This window comes from Chiloscyllium plagiosum, chromosome 10 (genome assembly GCF_004010195.1).
Source record: "Chiloscyllium plagiosum isolate BGI_BamShark_2017 chromosome 10, ASM401019v2, whole genome shotgun sequence".
Classification (NCBI taxonomy): domain Eukaryota; kingdom Metazoa; phylum Chordata; class Chondrichthyes; order Orectolobiformes; family Hemiscylliidae; genus Chiloscyllium; species Chiloscyllium plagiosum.
This window is the reverse complement of record NC_057719.1, coordinates 67,319,076-67,343,862: the sequence shown is the minus strand read 5'-3', so window position 1 is coordinate 67,343,862 and position 24,787 is coordinate 67,319,076. Positions and strand designations below refer to the sequence as shown.

At 39.1% G+C, this 24,787-nt stretch overlaps 1 long non-coding RNA gene across 2 annotated transcripts in view; it reads left to right on the top strand.

The window, feature by feature from the left end:
- Nucleotides 1-24,787, top strand: part of LOC122553737 — an 89,371-nt gene that overhangs the window by 22,416 nt on the left and 42,168 nt on the right. Inside the window, exon 3 of one of the 2 annotated variants that reach the window (XR_006312813.1) lies at nt 3,244-4,189. The exons of the other annotated variant lie outside the window; for it this stretch is intronic. This is a non-coding gene — a long non-coding RNA (uncharacterized LOC122553737). Of the gene's footprint in view, nt 1-3,243; nt 4,190-24,787 lie in introns of those variants that run through there. 2 annotated transcript variants of the gene reach the window in all.

The following is a 24,787-nucleotide window of genomic DNA, read 5'->3' as shown; positions in this document are numbered from 1 at the left end:
TTTTGTAAACATCTATAAGGTCACCCCTCAGACTCCAGGGAAAACAGCCCCAGCCTATTTGATTTCTCAGCTTCTATTGAATGATGAAAGACAAGCAGAAAACACCCTTGGAAGCTCAAACTGAGATCATGAGACATCAGTTTGTGCCAGGCAGTCACAGCTTAATGCAGTCATGGTTGCAGATGCTAGTACTCAAAGGGGCTTATAGGGTTTCATCTCAGTCCGACAATCTGTTGCAAATTTGACTGCCATGCAATACTAATGCTGCAACCAATTTTTGTGAATGGCTTCTCACAGCTACTTTCATAAGCATAAAATCAACTACAGAATTACTTTAAATTTAATCCTAATGGTTCTTAAATTAAATATTTCAGAAATCCTTCTTACAAAAAGTTCTAAACATACAATTCAAAATATATTTAAGTAAAATTGTAATAATTGGTGAGAGACTGGTGAAATTGACATAAGTTACAGCTTACAGAGTTGTTACATTACTGCTTCTTTAGTGAGTGAAATTATCATCATTGATGGAATTAAAAATGGATAGTCTAGTATTTACCTTAGAGAGGTTTATAAAATTATGAGGGGCATGGATAGTATAAATATGCAAGGTCTTTTCCCTGGGGTGGGGCAGTCCAGAACTAGAGGGCATAGGGTTAGGGTGAGAGGGGAAAAAATTAAAAGGGACCTAAGGAGCAACTTTTTCACGCAGAGGGTGGTACATGTATGGAACGAGCTGCCAGAGGAAGTGGTGGAGGCTGGTACAATTACAACATTTAAAAGGCATTTGGATGGGTATGTGTAAAGGAAGGGTTTAGAGGGATATGAGCCAAGTGCTGGCAAATGGGGCTAGATTAGGTTAGGGAAACTGGTCGAAATGGAAGAGTTGGACCGAAGGGTCTGTTTCCATGCTGTACATCTCTATGACTCTGTAATGTAGTGTTATTACTTAGAGGGGTGCTTATGAGTTGTGATCCCCATCATCAAATGATTTTTGAACTCATCTGATTATAGCTTGCTGGGCATAAAGTAATACTAATAAAGTAAATTTAAGTATGGCCTCTAAAATAAAATGACAGAAGTACATGTATTTTATATATATTTTTAGGAAGACTAGGCTATGTTTACACATAAGTTGAAAATAAGTGCTTCAGCTCCATAGACATACCCAACCTACATTTCTGTTTATTCATATGGTGTTCAGACAGCAGAGGCCCCCATAAAAAGCATGTAGCTTCAACAAGAAAAATAGATATAAACACAAAAACAGTCTGGCTACAAAAGTTAATTACTGCAGTGTTGGTGCCAAGAAACAACTTCAAATTTGAATTATTTCCAGAGATATTTTTTTAAAATCTGAAAGCACCCCTGTTGGAGTGTTTTTTTAAGAAAATTAATGTTAAAAATTATCCTTTTCAAATAGTTTTGGGAGCAATCTATCATTGGTAACATTTGGTTTTGTGTGACTTAAGATGAAAAATAAGCTCAGCTTAATTTTCCCACTTATTAATAACCTTGTTTTAACTTCTTGTCAACACAGTTTTTCTCAATATAATATCTTTGCTTTATCAGTCATTTAAAGATCTTCAAATGAACAAAATAAATAAGTTTTGCTTAAGTCAATTGCGAAAGATCAAATTACCAGTTGACCATTTATTTTCTCTGTTTGCTAGTTGATGGCAGTTTTAAAGGACATTACAATCACTGCAAAAAATTTTCAAACTGCAAAACCTTACAATCTGCTATGAGAAGTCACACAAACATAAATAGCACAATATTGTAGTTTGGTGGTTATTATTTCTAATTTAGGGCTTATAGTAATTGCAAACTAATTTTTCCACAACAGGTTCTTGTCAAGGGTGTGTGCCCATGGCTATAGACTTTGACATATGAAAACTCAACTTCATTTCCTCAACCTTCGGGATAACTTATTATGTCCAGTCACATTCCCTGCAGTTGATGATTTTCATTGTCAAATTTGATTCTTGATATATGCATATCTGAAAGTAGTTTTGTGCTTACACTGCAGCTATCAATCTGAAATTGATATCCAATGCACCAATTGCTATCAGGGTGTGACTTATTTATTCCACCCACCTGTAAATTCCATCAAGTCAGACGCCTGCACATGGATCTGGACACAAATCATAAATATTTTGAGGATGCAGACTGGAGTGTTCTCTAACACAGAATATTGACAAAAAACTTCTTAAATTCCTCACAAGTCCTCGGGAACTTCACGCCAATGTTTGAACTGGATTTGATGCTGTACTAGAGTTTCACTGAAGCAGTATCCCATAACATTGTTCTACTCCAGTGTTGTTGAGACCTGAACTAAACCCAGACTTAGAGAGTAAGTTTAATCTCAAAAACAGTAAGGCTGGGACAAGTGATGTTATAAGTGATGTGCAGGTTAGGTGAATTGGCCATGTTAAATTGCCCATAGTGTTCAGGGATGTGTAGGTTAGGTACATTAGTGAGGGATACATAAAGGTTAATAGCATAAGGGAATGGGTCTGGGTGAGTTACTCTTCGGCGAGTCGGTGTGGACTTGTTTGGCTGAACGGCCTGTTTCCACACTGTAGGGATTCTATGATTCTATGATAATGAGGCTGATAAACCACTTTACAAGTTTAGCCCTGGTCTTCCCAATGTTATAAACTTCTGGAAATTCAACAGTTCAAGGTAGCAAAAGCCAGCCTGAGGAAAATGGTTACTTTCCTACAGCACTGCTTGTTGACCAAAAGCAATGGGATTGTTTCCTCACTGCCTTACTATTTGCCCTATTTCCAAATTCCCCCTCAGCTGGGATCTCCCACCTGCACTCCCCTCCATACCCATTTGCAGAATGGGAAATCACAACATATCCCACAGTTGGAAATTAAATCCCTTGCATTTCACACTTCAACTAAGATGACATTCTTTTTGCAGTCTCTCCAGAGTTTTACCTACCTCCATCAATTCTGGCCTTCTTGATGATCCTGGATTTTAATTGTTCCACCATTTATGAACAAACCTTCAGCTGTCTAGCTCCTATGCTCTGGAGTTCTCTCACTATACCATTCTAATCTCTACTTCTCTTATATCCTTTAAGATGCCCCTGAATGCCAGCTTTTTGGTCATTTGTCCTACTAGAGCCTTAAATGGCTTTTAATTTTACTCTGTCATCTTAGTACATATTATTTAATTATAGATCTCTATAAAGGCCATTTGTGGATGCTATTTTTGTTTTGTTCTTTACAGGGATCCAACCAATCAATCTGACTTGTAGATGCAGAACCTATTGAGGGGGAAAGAAATGGATGTTGTGGACTCCGAGCTCCAGAGAATGTTGAGAAAGAGAGAAGTCGTTTTCCGTGTAACTGAACCAAACCTTCAACACCATTCCTACTTCACCAACATGCAGCCCAATACCACCATCACTGCTTACAAGACCTGCCCCTGCCTATACCTATGCCACACCTAGATCCACTTTCCAGGAGTGCAAAATGTCAACATAACTGCACTCATCAATTTGGTTTAGATCCTTCATCCTGGAGGAATATAAGTAGAAAAACCCAAAAAGACTACATGACATCTGAGAGTTCAATCACTAACACTGAAATACAGTTGTTGAATTCTTACGTTTTGAATATATGATGAATCCTACATTCAAAAGCCTTGGTCTCCCAAAGTTTAATGAAGCAGCATAAATGATTAAACTGACTGGTTGGTTAGTTATTGTTTCAGTCAAGAGAAATATGCTTTGTCTTGATTTCACGCATTTATATCTTCCATCAAAGAATAGTTGAACTGATTTTAACTCACCCACCCACATTGTGGAATAATGAAAGACAATTTTTATATTTGGGCAGCAAAAGGGGTATTTAAAAGACAGTAGATGAGAGGGCTACCAATAGAAGATTTTACCCAAACCCTAGGGTCTCCAGGCCAAGAGCTACTTTCTTGCATTTAACAAGGGAGACTGCATTTCACCAAACAGATTTTCACTGTTCTACACAGCCTCCTGCACCAGAACTTGCTTCTTTCTGTCCCAGGTAAACATTCACTGACAGTAGCTGTCAAAGTCACCACCACCCTTCACATTTTTTTGCCTCAGGCTCCTTGCAGACAGTTGCAAGATACATCACCCAGTTTTCTGCAGTGCATGCCTTCATCATTCAGTTACTACTGCCCTATTTGTCTTGGACAGCCAATATATCATTTTTCCCCTGAATTACGATGCTTAAAATGAAAGGGCTCCTTGATTTGCAGCAATGGATTGCTTCCCTCATGTCAGGTTGTTATATTTTACACTTACACAGCCTTCAAGCTGCCAGAAGATGGGTTATTTCTAAAAGAAAAAGCTATCACTCAATTAATGGTATGTGATGCAGCAGCCAGTAATGGTGTCGATAAGATGGTCAAAAGAACAATGGCAAGATCAAGGTTGAAGGTGTTTGTGTGAGTTAGGGTGTGAGAAAGGTAATGTTTGAGAGAAATAAATTAGTCATTTTGGGGACATTTAAGCTAGGATTTGATGTATAGCTCAGAATTGAGAAGAGTAACAAATTCTGCAGTTGCTGATCCTGATCAAGAGAGCAGAGTGGGGACCAAGTGTAAGAAGTTTCGATTGAGGACGAAAGGATAATTTCAACCAAAACCTAAGTGGGAAAATTATGGCTTATCTAAACTTCATGTTGAATAGACAATCAGGCAGCGCAACCAACAGTCACAAAACAAAGTTGGGTGGGAAATAACATAAAATGCATTGTGTTGAACAAAAGAATTAGAAGTTACACTAATAATTATAAAGACTTTTTTCTGAGAGGAAGAGAGTAAAGGAAGATTTAGAGGATTTCAGGTATGGAACCTTGAGACTCAGCAAATATAACAGTCTGTATGCAGCGACAGCCTATATAATGGATTTTATGCTGATTGTGGTATGACAAAACCATTATACGACAGAAACGGACCACAGAGGAGAAAGGATGGAGTGGTAAACATATTGAAAGAATGGAGATGTAAAACAGGGTGACCCTTTACATTAGCATCAGATAGCATTGATGATTAATTCTGGTGACTAGGGGACTATTCTAAGAGGTGGGATCGAGCAGAATGGGCGAACATGCACTGGTGTTTAGAAGAATAAAAGGTGTTCTCATTGAAATTTAATATTTGGACAGGCAGATATTGACAACCTGTTTCCCTCTGGCTGATAAGTCCAGAACTAGCATGGTCTCAGATTAAGTGATCTGCACATTTCAGCTGAGATGAGGGGAAATGTCATCATTCAGAAGGTTGTGAATATTTGGAATTTGCTACCCCATGCAGGATCAGTCCATTAGTATGTTAAATATTGCTATCAATAGCTTTGCAGCCACCAAGAGGGATATGCTGGGTATCGCAAGAAAATAGGAATTGATGTAGAAGTGAAGGTATGATCTATTTGAGCTATGGACAGTCTTACAGAGCTATGTGGTTTCCTCTCATTTCGTGGTTTTGCTGAATTGAATCAGCTCAGTTTAATACAATGAACAGGATGGAAACCAGACTGAAGTAATTCAATTGGAAGTTGGATAGTTGAAAATTGTTCAAAGAAGTTTAAATGAAAAGTGAAGATAGAAATTAAGAGATAGGGTTTCAACTTTGCTTCATATGCAAGAACTATCTAAACACCAGGGCATATTGTACTTAACAAATGTGTGAAACACGCTGACTCTCATTGAAGATATTGCACTGATTAGATATGGATGGCATTGTCCTTTGATTTATTAGTTTATCTACAAGGCAGGTTAGTAATACCAGGGAACAGATCTGATCTAAAATGTTCAGACACTATAGCGCAGTAAGTATATGACAGTCACAAAAGTGTAAATAAGCATTTGCTGATGGAATACTAGTAAAATTTGTATTTTTTAGGTGGACCAAGTTCACCTATTCCATTGTTTGTCAGTTATTAGAGGATATTTGGCTCTGGAAGAATGGCTGATAGAGTCAAAACACAGAACAGAAATTGCTGCTAAGAGGGTCATTGGACTGAAAAGTGTTAATTTTGCTTTCTCTCCATAGATGCTGCCAGACCTGTTGAGTTTCTCCAACAATTTATGTTTTTGTTTCGGTCCTTCAGCATCCATAGTTCTACATTTGTTTTTAGATTCAAAAGACAAGTTAGTGTTCTATTCTCTATATCTCTTTCTTGTTTTCTCACTTTATCACAGATCTTCCAACATTACAGTGCTATAAAGATATCCTCTTGGGGAAATATTCATTAGGGTTGAATATGCTTAGTGTTAGATATATTGACAGGACTACACAACAAGAAATTTATAAGGCAAGTCATTAAATCTGCAGTAACTTAAGAACAACCAGTGGGTATAAAACCAACAAAATCAAAGCAAATGATTTTGGCTTTCCAAACAAATCTAGTATAAGTTTGTGAAGACATCTCAACACTTGCAAATGAAGTTTATTATGTTGCATTGAAAAGACCCTTCACAGGAGGTTTATAACTACAGTGAGACATAATGAGATCCATGATAAAGTTGTAAATTGGATTCTTAATTGATTGTATAATAAGAAACAGAAATTTGCTATCAATAGTCATTGTTTTAATTGGATAACTGTGACCAGTGAAGTCTCCCAGGGCTCAGTGTTCAGCTCCCCGCTGTTTCTAATATTTCTTAATGACTTTGCTAAGGTAGGGAAAGCTAAGTTTTTTAGGTGTTAGATATTACAAAACTCAGAATTTGACAAATTCCAGGATCTAATAAATCTATACGATTTAATAGGATTAAATACAACAACATAATGAAAGAAAGATTACACAATTACATGTATATTGAATAACCTGATAGCAAAACAAGTTTTATATGGCATCTAAGAGCAATTGCTAAAGAAAGCCAAATGCAAAAGATGTTAAAAATAACTCCAAGAAGTATTACCTTCTAATTGTGAGCAGTTAATGATATCACACTTGGAGTGTGGTTTGGTTTAATCATTCTTAGATTTGATGATGGTTTCAAGGAATAAGTGATATTCAAGGAATTTGTGCTGTTAAGTTATGAACTGAGTCATAGAGACATTGAGGTCTTCAACACAGAAAAAAGCCTTGGGCCCATCAAGTCTGTGCTGAACAAAAACAACCACCTAAACAAGATATTTATTTCTTTTGGTGAGGCTCAGTTTTCAAAATGTTGAAAACTTAGTAGCTGGACAAGTGCCTTAGCTGCAAATAAATGAAAATTAGAGAATATGTTATGTCCCAAAACAAATCTATATACATTTCAAGAGTAATTCAGTTGCAGGTTGTAAAACTTGTGAAATTGGGTACTCTTAAAAACAGTATAACAAAGATTTGGTCATTTTTTTCCAGGATAAGGAAAAGGATTTTAAATCAACGGCAAGTGTATGCACATATGTTTGGCACCAAATTAGTAGAGAAATCCAAAATGTATTAGTGGCCTCTGTGGATATAAATCAAAAAAAAGTGAAGTGATCTTAATAATCTTCTGCATCTCTTCTATGTTACATTGTTAGAGCTCAGAGCTCTCACAATTTGATGACCTCATTCTTTCTTCACAAATGCTAACCTCAGAAAAAGCCTAATATCTTTTGTTGCAAGCACAGGAAAGGTAACACCTGTATTTTTAACTCTTCCCTCCTCACTATCCAAGGGCCAAACAGTCCTCCAAGTAAAGCTACGATGTACTTTTGTTCTTTCAGTTTTAGTATATCGTATTTGATGCTTATGATGTGGTCTCTTCTACACTGGAGAGGCCAACATACCCTGGGTACCACCTCAATTTAGTTTACAAACCTGACTCGAAACTTCCTGCCACTCGTCATTTCAATTCTTACCCAAGCTCCCACTTTGCCCTTTCTGTTCATGGCCTGCTCCAATAAAGCTCAACACAAGTTCAAGGAACAATACGTTGTCTCCACAGCTTTCTGTACTCAACACTCAAGTCAACAATTTTCCATCATAACCTTTGCCCTAATCTTGTGTTTTCTGTTTTGTTTCTTTCTTAATTCTCTCAACTTCCACTTGGACTTCTGCAATCCAGCCAGTTACACTTTATCTCAGAGCTTTACTGTTTGCTTTTTTTATTTTTGAATTAGCTTTTGAACCATGAAACATTTAAGCATTTAATTTCTCCTGCCCCGCGACCTTTTCACTGACCTTCCATTTAGTCCTTGTCACATCACCCCATCAATGCCCCATCTCATTCCTAACATTTTCAGTTCTGATGAAAGCTCGCACCTTTAAATTTTAACTTTGTTTCTCACTTCAGAGATGCTGTTTGACCAACTGAATATATCCAACATTTTCTAGTATTATTTCAGATTTTCATACTTCATTATGTTGATTTTATGACACTCCATTAATGGTCAGTAATCTCTCTTTCTGTGATGTTGATTGATTTGACCTATTTATTGCTGAAACTTTATTGCTGGAACAGCACAGCAGGTCAGGCAGCATCTAGGGAACAGAAGATTCGACGTTTCGGGCACATGCCCTTCTTCAGGACCTATTTATTGTCACACATGTACTTTGTTACAAAATTTAGCAAAACGTGTTCTACAGTGTCACCACTCTTCAGTGCCTTCTTAAAACACAGAAAAATAAACCAAAACATAGAATATAAAATCAAAATAATAAAAAGATAAAGAAAAAGTGTTCAACTTTACAATCTTTCTTACTAAGTGCTCTGTCATGGGCCATGAGCCTGGTGGGCAGGCATAGATCCCTTTGCCACCGCTGGAACGAAAGTTGCCAGTCTTCGGCGCCATCTTGCTTCCACCAACACCCTCATCATTGCGAGTCCCCCATGGTCCTTGCCAATGCACATGGCATCGATCCAGCCAAGGACTACACTAGCCCGAACTCAACTCTACTGCTGCCATGAGTCCATTTCAGGCCCACCTCACCAATACAGCTGCTGGCTTTGTTACTGGGCCCAAACCTGCCCCTGCCTCCCATGAATCTCCGCTATGAGCAAATCTGCACTTGCCAAGGCCACAGCAGTCATGAGACAATGCTAGAATTACCTCGTCAATGCAAAAGTTGTTAGGAACTTATGAGTCCGCACTGGGCCCCCTCGCTGCCACTAATGCCATCGCCACAACTGAGCTCTTCAACAAGAGGTGAGTAAAATAACAAAGAAAATGAGGGGAAGAAAAGAGTGGAAATGAAGAAAAGGAAAGCGAATGTAGCATAGGAAACCCAGGAAGCTCTACTCCACTCCCATCTTACAGGGTACATAGGTGAAGAGAGAATCGGGTTGTAAAAAGAACAAATGTGCAACATTTTTTCTTAAGTCAACTTGTTCAAAGATGGTATTACCCACCCCTGAAGCAGATATGATTTGAACCCAGACCTTCTGGTCTACAGGTAAGGACACTACAACTGTGCCACAAAAGGCCTCACTCATGCAACCTGTTTTGATTACACTTTAAAACAAAACCGTCTGAATCCAACTGATTGAGAATTTCTCTCCATCTCTTTTTCAATTGAAATGTCAAAATTTTAACGAATGACTGCAAGAATGCATTGCACCTTCCTATGCACATTGTTCTTTTTTCTGGAATAATTAAGGGTAAAATATAAACCAGGACATGGAGGATGTTGCATCGCCTCAGTTTAACATCTCATGTGAAAGAGCCACCTTGATTAGTTCAGCAGTTCTGAAACACTTCGCTCAAGTATCAGCCTTTAGTATTGTCCTCAAATGGCACTTAACCCACAACCTTCTGCCTCAGAAGCGAATGTGCTAACAGCTCTACTAGACCCAATTTCTCAAATTCTTATTGGAGGTTTCATTTCCTTTTGATGATTGTGGAATCTAAATTGTTACAAAACAATAGGCTTCTTATACCAATCATTTTTAACCTATTCAAGAATTCACCTTAATCTGTTGGTCTGTAAGTTTGGCCAGGACTTAGTGAAAATTAGTGAGAGTTTTAATTAAAAAAACTAAAACACCTAAGTCCTTTGCTGTTGTCAGAAGGATATCCCAAGCTCTCTGTCCCTCAACACTACATTCAGAATGTCTATATTATGAGTTACCTTGCTTGAATTGACCAAAACAAAACTGTTTTCTTTTTTAATCTTTGAATTCCCTTCACAAATAACAATTGATACAAATTAATCTGCATAATGCTTTAGTTATAAGTCAATGCTTCAATCAGAAGTATGGCAATCACTTGTTCCAGCATGGTGGTCTCTCAGAAGCCCAGCGTGATGGTCTCTCGCTGCGGCATGGTGGTCTTTCAGTAGCCTATGGCAGTCTTTTGGCCCAGCGTGAACTCCTGGCCTCAAGGTGAAGTAGCATTTGTTCCACCCAATCTGATGATGCCACACGCAGTTGAAACAGTTCAAAACATTCTATTTTACTTAGCAACAGCAAACGTGAACAACAAATGAACAGACTGAAGGTGTATTTAACTCTGGGAGTGGATGAGGACTGCTTGCTTTTCAAACTCCGACAAATTTCCAATCAATGAATGATCACTGGATCCACCTATCATCGACTGGAACTGCATGTCAGTGAAGTTCTGTCTGGCTTGTTACTGCAGCACTCTATAATGCAGAAGGTGATATTTTTCATCTTCCTCTTCAAAAGACTCTGCCACTCACATGGCTCCTTAGAATCCATCACATCACCTATTTGAATGCTCCAATTGTACAGTGCACAGCATGCCAGTGTTATGCTGTATTCTATGTCTGGAATGTCCTGCAAGGTTCCCCCCAACAAAGCCGAGTAGTGAAATTTGATGTTCAGTGAGCCATTCGTCTGCTCGATGATGACCCTGGTCAAAGATTTGGTTGGATTATATCTACATTCTGCCTCAGTCAGGGAGTTACATAAATAAGTTATCAGCTATGATGTCAGAGGATAACTCTTGTCTCCCAGTAACCCAAGGTTTTGTTAGGCACCTGACCATTTAAATAAAGCAGAAGCATGAGAAAATGCAAGGATATAGGCATCATAGCAGGTCCCAGGATTCCTAGCGCATTTAGCCAAGATATGGTACTGAAACTCAGGTGACCTGCACACTGATGGAATGGACTGCTTATGTGTTGATAATGTCATATTATGACACTATCAATATGGTGTGTGTACAGTCTATAGCAGCCTGCACCTATTGAGAGCCAGCCTATTGCCTGGCTGCAGCACTAAATTCATTACACGTGTGATCAACAGAAATTGTATCAATGAAAGTCTTAGTTCATTTGTGGATTGAGGATTGAGTGGTTCTACACAGATGCCCAGAGGCTCCTTGGAAGCAGCCAGTTGCACAAACTTAAAGTGCCGCTGTCACCTTGGTGCTGACCAGGACAGGATTGCCACCCAGTCCTTCATGTCCCAGATGTTGCTTCAGCAGGTGGCCTAATTCTAGGACAGTGTCATGAGACATCCTCAGTCTGCAGCGACACTGCACTTTGCTCATCTTGAGGAAATGGATTTGGCGACAATAGATTCCGGGCTTCTCCGTAAATGAAGGGACATTCAGTTTTGTCCTTTTCATTGGGAACATATTTGGACCTGCTAGAGGTTGCAGCTGATCCTTGGCTTGCTGGCACATCTGACATTCCAATCCACCATGCAGCACGGAAGTGCAGAATCACCAAGAAAATGAACCTGGAATGTGCCGTGAAGGTGTGGTGAGACTGGTATATGTCAAATCCCAGCACCTGTAAATATAGGCTGCATGCATTAGCTATTCATGGAGCATTCCCTGAGATATTGGTAACTACTGACCAAGGTGAATTGAATTTATTGTCACGTGTACCAAGGCACAGTGAAAAGCTTTGTCTTGCGAGCAATGCAGGCAGATCACAGAGTCAAGTAGCATAGATAGTAAATAATAGGTAAACAGCTGAAAAACCAAAACACAGATACAGGCGAATGTTAAGAGTTTTTGAGTCCATTCAGTATTTTAACAGTAGGGTAGAAACTGTTGTGAAACCAGCTGGTTCATGTGTTCAGACTTCTATACCTTCTCCCTGATGGTAGAGGTTGTAGAAAAGCATTGCAGGGTGGGATAGATCTTTGAGAATGCTGGTGGCCTTTCCTTGACAGTGAGCCTGGTAGATGGATTCTATAGATGGGAGGTTGTCCTTTGTGATTGTCTGGGCCAAGTTCACCACTCTCTGTAACCGTCTCCAGTCTTGAATGGTACAGTTGCCATACCAGGTAGTGATACATCCAGACAGGATACTCTTGATGGCGCACCTATAAGAGTTGGCAAAGGTATTCGCTGTCATACCAAATTTCGTCAGCTGCCTGAGGAAGAAGAGATGTTGTTGGTCCTTTGTAACCAGTGCATCCACATGAACAGTCCAAGAAAATTTATTGTGGATGACCATTCTTAGGAGCTTGACACTCTCCACTTGTTCCACCTCTGTGCTATTAATGTGTAAGGGGTATGAGTAACATTCAGCTGAAAGTCAATAAAGAGTTCCTTGGTTTTGCTGGTATTGAGAGCTAGGTTGTTCTCAGTGCACCATTTTTCTCAGTCTGCCACCTCCCATCTGTAGTCTGTTTCGTCGCCATCTGAGATTCGACTGACTATGGTGGTGTCATCAGCGAACCTCTAAATGGCATTAGTCTGGTATTTGGCGACACAGTCATGGGTATACAGATGGAGGTCCTGAGGTGCAAGTGGCAGTCTGCAGTTGCCAGCTAACTGTTCAGACTTTCATGTCAGCAAATGTTATTGTCTAGTTTCAATGGGGCAGGTGTTAAAATGGGATATTACATATAAATGAGGCCATTTGATGTTAGTGGGACAAAAATAGTTGGAAATAGGCTGCTCACTGTTCAGTAGTGTGAAGCTCATCATGCTTTTCAACATTTGGTTAAAAATGGGATGTTTGCTCTTGATGCCGAGAAGCCCTTCATTGCCATTCTTTGCAATATTCCCAAATTTCTAATCAGTGCCCATAGCATTCAATGCCTGAAAAGATTCTGTCCCAATGTGTTGAATGCTGTTTGAACATTTAAATTCTGTTAGAAGGTCTGATTTGTTGCAAATTAAACTAGGAAATGTCTGAGGGTGTTCTGACGGTAATTCTTTGAACTTCCCTTACTCGATCGCATGCACATTCTGATCATTCTCAAGTGAGTTAAACTGGTCTCTCATTTGGAATTTATCTGCTTACCAGCAAGCTGTTTCTTCAACACTCTGACATTGTAATGAACAAAGATATTGAGGTTTATCTCATGTACTTTGGCATGATTTATGCCTGTCAGCTGTGTGTTTCACCTGTGGATTAACTTGCTGACTGACTGCTCAAAATAGGATAGGGCTGCATAAATGTAAGGTTTTCCACCACTGTTCACCACGTTGTGTTGATGATAATAGTTAATAATTAATCACTCATCACAGATAGATTAACTCTGTAGATTAGTTAATTTAAAGCAGTGAAATGCATAAGTCATTAAGCAGACATTGCAACAAATCAACTGGTTTCTGTGCTGAGTTTAACTGGTACACACAAAGCAGAGGAACTGTTGGGCAGAGTTGGAACATTATACATACACATTACATGAAGTCCTTAAAGGGGATCTCTCTTAAAGGCAAGATACACATACAACACCATAGTAGATCATAAAATGAACTGACCCACAAAATCCTGGCATAAATGCCTTCCTATACCCTCAATGTGTATAACTCACATTCTGTTGATAAAAATTGGTAGAACTTCAAGACCCCTTATCATCTCTTATGCTCGATTATTCATCTCAACTGCATAACACAGCAGTTACAGACTAGTTACTAATGGCTCCAATTAAAAGCTATATGGAGATTAAAGCAGGCATCAAGGCAATCAATTTATAGTCTGTTTCAGAGCAAACTTTAAATGAATGCCAACACCATTCTCAGTCTGGAAGAACAATTCTCACTTTTTTAGTCTCTGTCAAAGTATCTAGAAATATACTTTTCCTAGTTTTGTACTTCAGACTGTAAAAGCACAAAGGAAAAAAAGTACAAAAAATTCTTTAGATAACATAGGGAGGAAACTTGAAGTCTGGAGAAAATTTGTTTGTAATCTGGTAGCAGTCAACATGTCTGACGACATTAAGTCCATTATGATTGAGCTTGCCAATCATAATGATTTAAGTTTATTTGTTCATTATCTCTGTCAGTGAGTGGATTTATATTAACTAATCTCTAATAATTCAGTGTTACAGTGAAGGTAAATAGAACTGATTACATTTCTAAACAGTGTGAACATGTTCTACAGAACAGTCAAATCATACTTTAATTAAAAATGCATTATGACAGATAGTATAATATACATACATATCCAGGTGTATTTTATTAATTTATGAATTAATGAATGTCATCAAGGAGATCTAGTGCACTCAACAGAGTACTCTCATCATTCTGCTGGTATTATAATAAGAATCCAGCACTATATTAAATTCATATCCCATGGCGGAAGTATTTAAACAGTTAATCTCTATTTCAATTTATTATGATTTGTGGCTTGAGTCATTGACATAGAGCTATTTAATTCAATCACATTTAGCAATCAGAATGGGGTGTTACTACTTATTATGATGGTTGATATCTTCACTTTGCTCACTTCGTTGATCAACATATATGCCTTTGTTGGAAAGATCTTCAAAGTTATTTCACTAATTTCTCCACCCGATAGATAATTTAAGGATGAAATCTGATTGGCTGAGAGGGGATTTTAAAGCCATTTAACATTTCCTTTTGTACAGCATAGTCTAATGGCTATCAGACATTAATTTTATTTGCTTAAGTATCAACTTAGCAATGTTTTACAATGTTAACTGAAAATACTTAAAAGAGATATAAAGAAAAATTATGAATTCATTATGATAAGTAAAAGATATTTACTGTGATATCATTAAATCTAATGTTTGTATTTCCTATTCGGAAAACAAATCATTAATTTATGTAAATGAAAATAATCCATTGTGTTTCAAATTTGAATTCCACTTTAGTTCATACCAAGTTATTTACATCTCATCAAGAATCCTGGCTGTAGTACTGCAAGCTTTGTGCTTTAGAGATAATCACCATCTAAGTCAAGTTGTTCTACTTCAGGGATCTACTATACAATATGGACAACTTCCCAGGTACAACTTATTAACTAATGCACATCCATGTCACAAGCTTATAACATAGGAAAGTAACAAGATCTCCTATCGACCATGATGATCAGTGACTACAGTGGCTTGACACAAATTTCGATGCCAAAAAAGCAACCCACGTTTACATTTGTGGTTTCCTGTGCAACACTTAGAGCAGAATCTGCCTCTTAAGAATTGGCCTCCCCAACTGTCAGCAAAGACACCAAATCAAGACACCAAATCAAGACATGGATCTGTTAGTTGCAATTTCATCATCTTTTGGAGATAAAGAATGAGGAAAGGTGAGCTCTTGGTATCTGACATAGGCTTCCTACTTTTGTTTTATCCTGTTCCTTGATGCGCTTTGATATTCATGGACTCTAAGTTTGGGAGCAAATAATTGCTTGTTAGAACAAAATAAGACACTGCAAAAAGGAGACAAGACGTTGAAGCGTTTTGTCTTGCTGTCATCAGAACTAGGACGCAATTTTATAGAGCATGAGAAGAGGGTACTGATTGTTTGGTTCATCATTGACACAGAGATGCAGAAACAAAACACAGTCACTTGTCAACTTAAATCTCAGACCTAGAAAGTAGATTCTGATTGGTCACTATTGCCATGAGAATGCAGAAATTAGCTGTCTATATGACCACTTTCACAACTGGCACTGAAACTCATATATCACAGTACTCCTTTGTGTTGTAGGGAAAACATCTTTTTGGGTTGGCAGCAACAATGGGTTTACTACATAGTAGTAGTGTGAGACAGCTAGCTTCACCTGTTGTTAAAATATTTGAGAAACATTGCCCTTCCAGGATAATCCAAGGAAGACTGGGCCCACTTGAGGCCATAAGTAGTAGATGTAGACACTTTCTTTCATTTTTGTGATTACAATGAGTGTTGATTTGATCATGGTAACTGTTTGAATGTAAGATAGTTTTGATATGTCCTATCTCAGCATCAAGGTAACATAGCGAGCAGATGGCTCGTGAGGTTGTCAGTAAGATTGATCTTATAGTGCATAGGACTGTAAGAGACCCAAATTTATGTTGACCAGTGATCATAGGCTGTAAATGGATAGTAGTCAAGGACCCATTGTCAAACTTCTCAACTAATACATTGAGGAAACGGAGCTCTGTTGATTATTTCATTTCAATGGTAAATTTGAGTGTAGGGTGGAGCTCATTAAACTGTGTGAGGAAATTCTTTAATGCAGCCATAGATTCAAATTTGGTAAGTGTGGCATCTACACATCAGAAATTTACAAGGGATAGGAGGTTAGTGGTCTTTTCATCAAAGACACATTTCACATAGTAACTGACAAAGGTCTGACCCTAGGGTGGGTCCATGAAAGCAGCATCTATTTGGGCCGCATGTGGTGTTTTGAAACTGAGCTCAAATGAATGAATTGCTAGGTTCATGAGTTTGATGAATACAGATTCAGACATAGATGTTGCATCTAGATTGTCATGATATAGTGATGTAGACAGCAATTTATGTGATTTTTTTCTTTGTGGGAACATATTTGCTCTGGATCCTCACCATCCCACTTTTATTACTTCCCATTGAGAAAACACGAATTTACCTTCAGGTATACCTTCACTTTTGCTAAACCACATTCCACCTTAGTAAAATTGTCATTTTCCTAAATTAAGAAATTTTGCTTTTGACCTATCTTTCACCTTTTTCTAAATCTCAGTCTAATGCACTAAAGTGTTATCCCACTAAATATCCCTTTCACCTGCCCAGCTTCATTCCCTCAACTAAATCCAGAATTTCCCTTTCTCTTGTTACACCTTGCAAGTACTGACTAAAAGATTTTCACAAATGCACCTCGGTATTCTGAAGGAGATAGCTAAGGATATTGTAGATACTGATGATCTGTCAGGAATTACTGGAGTCATGGAGGGTTCCAGAGGACTGGAAACTAGCAACTGTAACATCCCTGTTTAAGAAGAGAGAATGTCAGAACACAGGAAACTCTAGGCCAGTTAGCCTGACCTCAGATGTTGGCAAGATTTTAGGGTCCATTATTAATGATGAGATTGCATAATACATGAAAATGCATAGTAAAATAGGGCTGAGTCAGCCCTATTCATTGAGGGGAAGTAATGCCTGAAAAATCTGTTGGAATTCTTTGAGGAGTAAGTGAGACAAAGGAGATTGAGTGGACATGATCCATTTGGATTTCCAGGAGGCCTATGACAAGCTGCTACACAGGAGTCCGCTAAATAAGATAAAAGCCCATGATGTTAGGAGAAAGGTACTGGCACGGGTAGAGGATTAGCTTACTGGCAGAAGGCAAAGAGTAGGGATAAAGGTGTCTTTTTTAGAATGGCAGTGGTGACTTACAGAGTTCCACAGGCGTCCATGTTGGGACCACAACTATTCATGTTATATAATAATGATCTGGATGAAGGAACTGAGGGCACTGTTGCAAAATTTGCAGATGTCACAAAGTTTATGGAGGGATAGGTAGTGTTGAGGAAGTGGAGAGGTTGCAGAAGGGCCTGGATAGGCTAGCACATTGGGCAAAGCAATGGCAGATGGAATGTAATGTGGGAATATGTGAGCTTGTGTACCTTCAGTAGGAAGAATAGAGGTGTAGACTATTTTCTAAATGGGGAAAGGCTTCAGAAATCAGAAGCATAAAAGGACTTAGGAGTCCTAGTTTAGCATTCTCTTAAGCTTAACGTGCAGGTTCAGTTGGAGGTGATTGTGATAGGTCAGTGGGGAGGGTGGAGCGGATAGGTGGGAAGGAAGATGGACAGATAGGACAGGTCAAGAAGGTGGTCCTGAATTGGAGGATTGGATTTGGGATAAGGTGGGAGTGGCAGGGAGATCTGGAAACTGGCGAAGTCAATATTGATGCCATGTGCTTGTCAGGTCCGAGGTGGAAGGTGAGGTGTTCCACCACCAGTCAATGGGTGGCTTTGATTGGCAGTTAAGAAGGCAAATACAATGATAGCATTCAGTTCAAGAGGGCTAGAATAAGAGCACAGATGTACTGCTAAGGCTGTGTGAGGCTCCAGAGAAGGTTCGCAAGAATGATCCCAGGGATGAAGGGCTTGTCAGATGAGGAGCATTTGAGGACTCCAGATCTGTATTTCTTGGACTTTAGAAAGATGAGGGGGAATCTGATTGAAGTTTATAGAATACTGACAGGCCTGGATAGGTGGATGTGGAGAAGATATTTCCACTATTAGGAAAGACTAGGACCTGAAGGCATAGCCTCAGGGTGAAGGACAACACTTTGGAACTGAAATGAAGCAGAATTTCTTCAGCCAGAGGGTGGTGCCAATCTGTATGATTTCTAAAGCTCCCATGTCCTGTAAAACTACTTTTAATCTCCCAGGAATCTAAAACTTCCCTCCTCTACCTACTGTCTCTGTAGCCCTAGGTTCATTTTCACTATGTCCCTATTTCTGTACTTACTAGTCTGTGCAATGTAATATCACCAGGTTTAAGATCTTGTTCATTAATGTCTATTCGCTGATACATTTCTCAGGTCAATATCTTGATCATTAAAATCAACATCCCCAGTTTAAAACCACTTTAAAATCTAAAAGAAGCTTGGCAGCTATCTGTCAATTATAACTAATTGGTACATTTTTGATCGCAGTGCAGCTACAAATCAAAATCTAATTTCCTCTAATTGCATTTTTCTTTAATGCAATGTGAATGTTTGTTTCCCCCTTGAAATTATATTCTTGTGAATTGTCCTGATGAGAGCAAAATGCAATACTTTGATAAAGTTTCTATTTTTCTGCCATAGTGATGATTTTACTCTTGATTTGCTCTTTTTATCTCTTCCTGTCAAAGTCTGTTTATCATTTCCATATTAACACATCTCTCTCTTGCTTTGGCTTTACATTTTGATTTAATATATCATCTCTGATGTGATCCCTTGCTCCACTATTTAGTTTAAAATTCTCCTTATTTCTTTGGCTACATGGCTCACTAGAACACTGGTTCCAGAATATCCCAGCAATATAGTCCTCACATTCCAGAGTACTAATGCTATTGCCCCACAAACTAGAATCCATTTCCACCGCATCGGTCTTTGAGTCATGCATTCGTTTCTCTAATCTAATTTGTCCTATGCCAGTATGCCTGTGGCTCAGGTTATAGTGCAGAGAGTTGAAGTTCAGTTTCCTCAGAACTCTTTCCTAGTCCTGACTATATCATTGGTTCCAACATCTTCCATGGTTACTGGATCCTGTCCATCTCCTGCTATAGGCTCCTCTCCAGTCTGGAGCAATTTTCTGTTCTTGGGTGGGATTAAGCAAGGAAAATTAACTAGAGGATGAAGGATAAGATAAATTTGGTAATACAGTGGTGGATTGTGTAGTTAAAAGACAGCTGGAGGTAGTGATGGGACTTAATGGTTAGCAGGAGTAGGGGGCATGGTTGAATTAAGAACTGACAGAGTCAGAGGAAATAGAAAGTGAATTCCAAATAGCATCAATGCTTACCAGAAATATAGTCTGTGTCCTTTTCTTACATATCATGACATGCTGTTTTTCTCAATACCAAAAAAGAACAAAATAAGAGAAAGAATTTTAAAGGAGGAAATTTTAAAAATGACAGAATAGCAATGAGGAGTCAACAGCCACTTCAATGATAAAGACCAAAATACTTTTAAATTGGCAATTGCAATAAAATCTATTTGTAATTCGGTATTGTCTGGTTCTAAGCTTATTGTAATTCAAGCTATTCTATAATTCAGTTTTATTTAGGTGATATTTACGTAAGTTTGTGAGTTTAGTATGTGATGGAACATATGCTAATGTGGAATATTTAGTGGTGGTCATGGTAATGTAGTTGCCATGGTTACTCTGGCAGATACTGATGCTGAGGCTAAGTGTGGTGTGCTTCTTAGATGTTTTTGAATTTGTGAACTGCAGTGAAGAAGGGAGTTCTGGTCCAGTTATTAGTTTATCAACATGAAGATACTTAGTTTATCCACAGACATAGCTCAGGCAATGAATATTGGAGAAGATGCATTTAAATGCTTAATAAATTGCTCATAGTGTTAGGGGCAGGGGTAAATGTAGGGAAATGGGTCTGGGTGGGTTGCGCTTCGGCGGGTCAGTGGGGACTTGTTGGGCCGAAGGGCCTGTTTCCACACTGTAAGCAATCTAATCTAATCTAAACTAGACATGGTACTAACAGAATTGCATATCAATGATGGTCAACTATCTAGGACCTGTAGTGGTTATGTGTTTATTGATTTGTTTTTAATTTAAGCCAGGATTTGTTGCCATCCCCTATTGCCTTTGACCTTAGTGGTTTGTACTTCAGGGGTAAGCACATTACTGTGCACACAGAATTCCATATGTGCCAGATAAGACATTTTCTTCATTCTCTAATTACCTGATTTATTATGAGATACCATTTCCAGAAATCCCTGACATTGGCATATTTATTATCTCATCTGAAAATGACATGATAAAGTGGGACAACCTTTAGGGTGAAACGGTGACTCAATGGTTAGCACTGTTGCCTCACAGTGCTGGAGACTGGGTTCAATTCCAGCCGAGGGTGACTGTCCATGTGAAATTTGCATATTTTCCCTTTTCCTGCATGGGTTTCCCCTGGGTGCTCCAGTTTCTTCCCACAGCCCAATGATGTGCAGGTTAGGTGGATTAGCCATGGTAAATGCAGAGTTACAGGGAAGGGGGATGTCTGGGTGGGATGCTCTTCAGAGAGGTAACTCGATGGGCTGAATGGCCTGCTTCAAACTGTAGGGATTCAATAAACTTTACTCTTTAAGAAACTGCTGTTGTGTCAACAAATGGCATGTAGCATCGCCAAGGCAATATGGTTGGTGCAATAAGCTAAAGGCACTGTCATTTTACTAGCAATCCAGAAATAATTACAAACATCCAAACTAGGAATGAGACCAGGCCATTCAGCTCATTAAGCTTGCTCCACCATTCAATTGGCTCATGGCCAATCTGATTGTAACCTCAAATCTACATTCCTGCTCTTCCCTGATAACCTTTCACCCTCATGCTTAACAAGCATCTATCCACCTCTGTCTGAAAAATATTCAAGAATCTGTTTCCACCACCTTTTCAGGCAAAGTTCCAAAGATAAAGAGAGAAGAAAATCACTTTAACCCTGTTTTAAAATGGTGACCTTGGTTTCTAAACAGTGACCCAGTTCTAGATTCTACCATAAAAGGAAATATCCTCTCCCATTTACCCTGTCAAGATGTCTCAGGATCTTATATATTTCAAACAATCACCTCTTACTCTTTCAAACCCCTGTAGAAACAAGCCAAGAAAGTCCAATCTTTCCTCACAAGATAACTGCACCTCTCAACTCCAATTCCTGGTATTAGTCTGATAATCCTTCTCTAAACTTCCTCCAGTGTATTTGCATTGTTTCTTAAATATGGTGATTAATACTCTGGTGATCAATAGTCTCCAGAATACACTGGATGAAGTCTCATTAATGCCCTCTATAAGTGAAGCATAAACACCTTTCTGTTGTATTCAGTTCTCTTCACGATCAATAGTAACATTGTATTAGCTTTCCAAATTACGTACTGTACCTGCATTATTTACCTTAGCCACTTGTGCATAAGAACACACAGATCATTCTACATCTCAGAACTCTGCAGCACCTCATAGATTAGCTAATATACTTTCTTTATTCTTCCAGCCAAAATGAATGTTTTCTTATTTTTTCCACATTATACTGCATTTGACACATCTTCATCCACTCACTTAAACTACATGTAAATTTTTGTTACCTCCTTATGTCACCTTCATAATTTACTTTCATATCTATCTGTGGATCATCAGCAAATCTGACAATCATACTTTTTATCTTTTCATTCAAATCATGTATATACATTGTAAAATGTTGAGGCCTCCAATACTGAACCCTGTGGCTCACCACTCATTACATCTTCGAGGAGAAAGTGAGGACTGTAGATGCTGGAGATCAGAGCTGAAAATGTGTTGCTGGAAAAGCGCAGCAGGTCAGGCAGCATCCAAGGAACAGGAGGATTGACGTTTCGGGCATAAACCCTTCTTCAGGAATTCCTGAAGAAGAGCTTATGCCCAAAATATCGATTCTCCTGTTCCTTGGATGCTGCCTGACCTGCTGCGCTTTACCAGCAACACATTTTCAGCACTCATTGCATCTTGCCAACCTGAAAAATACCCATTAATGCTTACTCTTTGCTTCCTGTTAACGGGCCAATCTCCTTCCCATGTCAACATGTTACTCACCACACTATGAGCTTTTACTTTCAGCAATAAGCTTTGATTTGGCACCTACCAAATGCCTTATGGAAACCTAGAGATAGTACAGCCTTCTGTTCCCCTTCAGCTCCTCAAAGAACTCCAACAGAGTGGCCAAGAATGATGGGGTGGAATCTTGCCAGGCACTGACTAACATTGGCAATGATGTGGAGTGGTAGAATCAGGTAAGATGGTCATCTCAACATCAACATAATCTCGCTACAATGTCTCCACTTTGTCCAAGTAGTATGGCAAGGTTCTTGCCAGGTAATGGCAAAATTCCAATTGACACTCTATTGTTTTTTAACTGACTTGTTAACAGTCCAACTCATCAAGGGTTGTGTTCTTACCAAACCTGCCATGCAAATTAGCCATCAAGGAAAATCTACATGGAATTCAGAACAGATTTTTAGTAGGTTCAATTTGCTGCTGCTCCAAAGGATCTCCAAGGCACCCACATCTCAGGCACACTCCATGGGTACTAACTACATGGACCTCACATCCACAGACTTGGCATCCAGCAAGTGAAAACCTGAATGAGCTCTCACTGCACATCACTGTTCCACCAACAGTGTGCAGCTGTGCCTCAATATTTCACTTTGCGCTACACTGGCAACTATCTTTACAATGATGCAGCAAGAACTCAGGGCCATGAGCCTATCTCATGAACTGAATCAGGTTGTATCTCTGAGCTCTTCAGTCAGTGTCATAGTGTTCATCCACTCTGATGCTTACAACATCCCTGCCTTGCATTGCATTCTTGTACATTGGCCCTCACCCAGAGATACGTGGCTTATTTTAGTATTGTCTTGATGTATCATTTAGAGAAGACAAAAATCAAGGAAACTTGCCATGGTTGTCAGCCGGCTTCAGTCTAGTCAAGAGTAGTAGTTTTTGTTCAGGGTGTTCCAGCTCAGTAAATCAAGGGCAGCCTCCGATACCCATTTAAGCCTTGCTCAGGGCCGTCAGTATCAGGATTCTTTACCTATTAGAGCTGAGGAGCTGAATGACATGCCAGCCATATTGAGTCTTCCTGCTCTATTGTAGGCTGTTCTGCTCATGGAATGGGAGACAGGCAGGTATTACAGAAAATGAAAGTGCGTGATACAAAACCTACTGCTGGTGCAAATGGGAAGATTTTGCTAGTGAGTCAGTAGGCAGTGCAAGGAATGTACAGGGTTAATGTGCTACTGTTTGGGGTAGGTGAGTATGTGTCTGTGTGTAGAAGATGTTCTTGGACAATAATGAGAGTGATAGAGCATGAGGTTTAGTGCAAGGCATGTGCATTAGCTGATATAGAATTAGCATGAGGGATTAGAGAGATACCTATGCTGATGGAATGAGGGGCCTGAGGGGCAACTTTTTCTTTAACAGAGTGGCCATAGAGTCATAGAGTTATAAAGATATACAGCACGGAAATAAATCCTTCAATCCAATTCACCCATGCCAACCAGATGTCCTAAATAAATAGTGTCATCTGCCAGCATTTTGCCCAAGTTCCTCTAAACCCTTCCCATTCATGTACCAATCCAGATGCCTTTTAAATGTTGTAACTACATCAGCCCTTCACTACCTCCCTGGCAGCTCATTCCATACATGCACCACCCTTTCCATGAAAAGGTTGACCCTTAGGTTCCTTTCAAATCTTTCCCCTCTTACCTTAAAATTATGCCCTCCAGTTTTGGGCTCTCCCACCCCAGGGAAAGGACCTTGTCTATTTACCCTATCCATGCCTCCCATTATTTTATAAACTTCAATAAGGTCACCTCTCAGCCTCCAATGCTCCAGGGAAAATAGCCCCAGCCCATTCAGCCTCTCCCTTAGCTCAAACTCTTCAACCCTGGCAACACGTTTGTAACTCTTTTCTGAACTTTGTCAAGTTTCACAACATGCTTCCTATAGCAGGGAGACCACAATTGCATGCAGTATTCTAAAAGTGGTCTAATTAATGCCCTGTACAGCCGCAACATGACCTCCCAACTCCTATACTCAATGCACTGACCAATAAAGGCAAGTATACCAAATGCCTTCTTTACTATCCTATCTACCTGCACCTCTATTGATTTATCCACCTTTGCATTTTAAGCCACCCAGTACGACTTCCTCTATAATGTGGACATTTGTCAAAAAACCATTATTTATTTCCCCATGTTCTATATCTTCCATATCTTTCTCCTCAGTAAACACTGATACAAAATACATGTTCAATATCCTCCCCATCTCCTGCGGTTCCATACAGAGGTGGCCTTGCTGGTCTTTATGGGGCCCCATTCTCTCCATAGTTACTCTTTTGTCCTGAATGTATTTGTAGAATCCCTTTGGATTCTCCTTAACCCTATTTGCCAAAGATATTTCATGTCCCCTTTTTGCCTCTTGATTTCCCTCTTAAGCATCCTCCTCTGCTTTTGTTCTCTTCTCGGGATTCACTCAAT